Consider the following 5593-nt stretch of genomic DNA (forward strand, 5'->3'; position numbering starts at 1 on the left):
TCTTCTAAGGTATCGTGAAGCACCGTTATTTTTAAGAGTGTATACCAGGCTTCTTCCGTGTACAACAGTGAGCGCAAGCTAGATTAAAGCGATTATTACGTTTTGAATATGGATATTTTTCTTACAAAAACGCATCGATTCGTTACAGGAGGCCTTTGTTCACCCCCTGGAGCCGTGTGAGGCACTTTTTATAATGGATGGATGCGCTTTATTTCACTTCTTTTGGACTGATGCACTGCATGTCAATTTTTAATATAACTCCGATTGGATTCATCTGAAAGAAGAAAGTCATATACACCTAGGATGGCTTGAGGGAGAGTAAATAATGGGCTAATTTTCATTTTTGGGTGAACTATCCCTTTAAACACTATGCATTGTTAAAGTTTCACTTTCACCGTGACTAAGCCAGTAAATGTGGTGTTTACATGGAGTAATCATATGAGTTTACCTTATGGTCCGAACCCAGAGTCTCTGCATCAGTAGGAAAGCGATAAAACGAGCATCTTCCATCCGAAGACTTGTGTTGCATTTCGGAACAAAGCAAAAAAAAACATTGTTGAACAACAATATAAAATGCGCTAAACTATTAATTAGTTATTTTACAATTAATTATACTATAAATTATACTGCAATTGGAATATACTGTAAATTGATAAACTGTTCGGCGTGATTACGTTTAATGTCTCCGACAGCGCCTGTAGTCCCATTTAGCAACTTGTTAGCAACCGTCTTTTTTAAGAAACGTAACATTTTTTTAAAAATCATGAGTGGGGTGTAACTGGTGTGTTTTATGTCGCAGAATAAAACGTGAAAGTATCTTGAGCTTGTGTGAACCACGGACCTTATTTTAGGGATTTAACCAAAATTCCATTAAAAAAACCCATTGACTCTGGGGACGATTGAACCGGAAGTGCTAAAATGCTAACTCGCTTCCGGGTTTTTGCCTACAAAGTGACATCATAGTTCCACCACTCTATTTGCAGTATTATACTGGGTGATATGCAGTAAATGTAGAAATTACAGAAATGTCTAACAGTATATCTGAAGCTCTTTGTTGCTCATCTACATCTGTAATAACTTAGCCTAATTGGCAAAACATGTTATTGCTAAACAGTCACTTTCTACAAATGGCTAATTACAAAAGGTACATAGCCCAATTACACCTCAATATGAAAGACATTGTCTATAAACTACCTCACTCAGGTATATATTAAATTAATTATGCATTTATTTTCAAAGAACTGATTCAACTCATTTAACTTCCCAACTTTTATGGCTTGATTCGATTTTCTGAAAGTTAATGGCTAAATAAAACCTTAAACGGCATTTTAGGAAAACATCCCCTTACTTTGCGATGCAGATAACACATGAGAAATCATTCCCCAGCCATAAGGAACAAATAAATCGCACATAAACCAGGCATTTCACTAAGAGGAAGATAATGTGCAGCCGTTTATTCTACCATTTCTGGGAATTTTCCTCCTCCAGCCGAGTTAAACTTTAATTTCTGATCAGAGTATAATGTGTCTGCAGCTCAAACCCCATGCAGGTGGGTCTGGGACACCACCCAGAGACTGAAAGTCAAAGCTCTATACGCTGTATAATCTCCGTCATCATTAAGACCAAAGCCGATTAACGTATGCGCCGCATGTGAGGCTGCGTACCTCGACTCCTAACAAAGGCGTACAGTAACAGGATGCAAAGAAAAAATAAGGCAAAGTACACTCTCATTAGTTAAAAAAGGAGAGAGGGAGAGCAAGGAGAAAAAACAGGATAAGCTCAGTTACAGAGCAAACAGTGGCACTTGCTTGGATTAGAGTCCTAAATGGCTGGCGTTTCCTAATCCCCACTGAGAGATGGCGGTGAATAGAAGGAAAATGAGAGTGGATCTAAGAAAGAGAAGTGACAGAATATGACTGGCTCCTACATGATGATCCGGGCTCGTCCTCAGGCATCCTGAGCCCCAAAACACACTTCATTTTCCTGAGCAATTACCGCTGCTCCTCGGGTTGGCTGAAGGTACAGAGGCCCGTATTTGAAACAATATTACATCTAAACAAATAAAGGGGAAGTAAAAGACTACATTAGACAAGCATATTGAGGTAGGATTTAATTTGCATGCTAGATTATTGTGATACTGGTGGCAGAGTGGCCTCAGGGGCGGTGCTTTTATTAATAGGATCTAGTCTCTTAAAATCCATTAAGTCAATTGAGCGGACCCATATATAATCTGATTTCAAATCCACCATGAAAATGCTTAACCAGTAGCCTTTGCCCCAGGCTGGCCTTCTCGCCAGCTGAATTCCATGCCAAGCAAAACGGGTGAGGCAAACCACCCGCAGAGACAAGCCCACACAAAAAATACCCCCATTCACCTCATAAAACTCAATAATTTAGTAAATAAATATTATAATTAATATGATTAACTAATATGAATAATTGTATTATAATTTAATTTAATAATATAATTACATAAGTATTTATAATTATATTGTTTTAGAATCATATTGTTATTATTATTATTATTTATAATAGCAATCATATTATTGTTATTATTATTGTTATAAATCTCAATTTAATTAAAAACAAAAAGAAAGTATGAAAAACAGCAAGTTATGCATCATTTAATGTGTATCCCAAGGGAATCAAAGCCTTAAATGGATAGTTCACACAAAAATGAAAATGTCATCATTTACTCACCCTCATGTTGTTCCAAGCAGTTGCTGGTAGCCATTGACTTCCACAGAATAGAAAAATACTATGGCTGTCAATGGCTACCAGCAACTGTTTGGTTACCAGCTACCAACATTCTTCAAAATATCTTCTTTTGTGTTTGACTGAAAATAAAGGTTTGGAACATGTGGAAGGTGAGTAAATGATCACAGAATTTTAATTTTTGGTTGAACTAACACTTTAAATACACAAATCCTAGGTAGTTAAGATGGACAATGACCAAAGACTTTTACGCTATTTAGTGTGAAAGGTGTAAATGTGTGAAAACTGCAGCATCTACACCTTAATTTAGTAAGTAACTTGTCAAAGAAGACATTTTTAGTGAATAATGTCTTGAATTCAATGTGTTCCCCAGCTATTTTACATCTTCAGAAGATTCAAAATATTGTGAAATTAGTTATATAGACCACTTTTATTGTGTTTTTGCCCTTTTTGTAATTTGACAGTTTGTGTTAAGAACTGCTATTGTATTGAAAAGACTTGTTTAAATTTTGGAACAACATGAGGATGAGTAAATAATAACAGAATTTTCAATGTCAATGTTAAAAAATAAAAATACATGCATACTGGATTTAAAACAGGCTCTGTTGTTGCTGTCGGTCACATCCCAAAGGCAAGACATGCAAAGCTGTGTGAGAGATGAACAGATCTCTCAAGGCTGTATATGAAAGAAGGTGGAGTGGTTTCTGCTGGCAACTAAATCCCTGTTTGTGAGCTTGGTAAACCACACTGCTGGAGGCACTCAGTTCTATGCCCCCAGCACACACGGCCTGACATGGTCAGGGTCATGCCTGAGTGCCTCGGCCTGCCGTCCTTTTCCAGCCACTCTCCCCTCTCACAGCTGGGGTGGCAGGGGGATAGACAGCTAGAGAGCAGAGCTTCACACCGGCCAGCTGTACAGGGCAGGAGGATGCACCCGCTTTGGGGAAAATTCATGTTGTTTATAATTGGGGCCACAACCGGAGGGGGATGAAGAAAATAGGCAATGAAAGTCAACAAGACAAGACAACATTAAATCATTATATATTTCAGCCTAGACTGGACAGTTTTTTAATTATTTTTATATTATATTATATTATATATTATATATTATGTGACCCCGGACCTGGACCCTATTATATTATATGTGACCCTGGACCACAAAACCAGTAACTATAAGGGTCAATTACTAATGATTTTTGGCATTAAGGAAAAATCAATAATTTTGACCCATACACAGTAAATTTTGCAGTGTTAAATTAACGCTGTAAGAGTTGAATTTAACACTCGGCCCGAGTGTATTTGGTCCCACTCAGAATTGGTGATAAATTGACTCTTGTCATAGTGTTAAATTTTCAGAGTTAAATTAACTCTATTTTGAGTAAAAAATTAACACTGCTCAACACTGAATAGTGTTACCAGAGTTTAACACTAGGGGAAATTAACTCTGTTCTGTGTTACCACAATGTAACTCTGCAGGAAAATTTACTCTGATTAGTGTTAATATTTCACTTATGTAGAGTTCATTTACATTTATAATAGTGAAAAATTATCTAATTTTAAAACCCATTTGGTGTTTTAAAAACAGAATAGAAAACAAGATCAACGACGTCACATTTAAAACATTTATTAAAAAATGTTGTCAGGCTCAAGAAACATACACATACATGCACAAAAATACATCACGTCTGCATGAAATGACAATACATCATTATATTCAGTACAGAACCTGTTGAACCTACTAGCTAAGCAGCCTTGCTCTTAACCTCAGCGATACAAGGACCTTCACTTTGCCAACATCTTTGTTGTACACAGTGGTCTGAATGAAAGTGCCACTCTGGAAAAAAAAAAAACAAGAAAATCGCAGAGGACTATCGCTGATATGTTAAATTAAAAAAAAAACTACAAAAAAATAATAAATAAAAACAAACCTTCTAAAAGATATCTCTACTTGAGACGTAGACACCTTTCCTGGTCTCTTCTGGCCTTGACAAGACACAAACAACAAACATTTTAAGATCATCAACACTGCTTAAAGAATGCTATATGAAGTTAATCCTTAGTCACAGTTAATGCAACTCAGTAGCTACAAAACTGCTGTGAAAAGTGGCACAATGACATTTCTCTTTTCATTTTGTACCTTCAAATTATATTCCTCGTTAGAAATGCCTCTCTGTATAGTTTTGATTCTCCATAGCAAGTATCCGGTGGCACTCTTACCAACATCATAGTAATGCTCCTTAGAAAGACAAAAATACAGAAAAAGGAGAAGAAAAAGTGTTTTAAAATCCAAGAGAAAAATACACCACCTATATTATGGGCATGTGATCAAAACATTTAAAAGTTTTCAACAATGCATTAAAACTAAAACTAAAATAGTGCGATACTTGCATAGCCATTTTTGAAGAAGGGGACACTGAGGTACGGGAACAAAGGCACAATTCCTCTGGCATAGTTTTCGTTCACCTTCCTTGGTGGTGATGTACTGCAAAAATAAATAATTTTTTGAAATATAAAAATAATAATAATAATATATATATATATATATATATACACACACACACACAGTTATCACATATACAGTTATTTATATGAAATATTACCTATTATTTTCTTTAATGTCATCTGTCAGGATATTGACCAATGTATAGTTGACTATTGCTACAAATATACCTATGACTGGTTTTGTGGTCCAGGGTCTTTATATTATATTATATTTATTATATTATATTATATTATATTATATTATATTGTCCTAAATATGTAGTGAGGTAAAACGTAATTGTTTATTAAAGAATGTTATACTTTTTGTGTGTATATTATATTATTTTGTGTGTGTGTGTGTGTGTGTGTGTGTGTGTGTGTGTGTGTGTGTGTGTGT

The sequence above is a fragment of the Sinocyclocheilus anshuiensis genome, unplaced genomic scaffold (genome assembly GCF_001515605.1).
Source record: "Sinocyclocheilus anshuiensis isolate Anshui unplaced genomic scaffold, SAMN03320099.WGS_v1.1 scaffold72, whole genome shotgun sequence".
NCBI lineage: Eukaryota > Metazoa > Chordata > Actinopteri > Cypriniformes > Cyprinidae > Sinocyclocheilus > Sinocyclocheilus anshuiensis.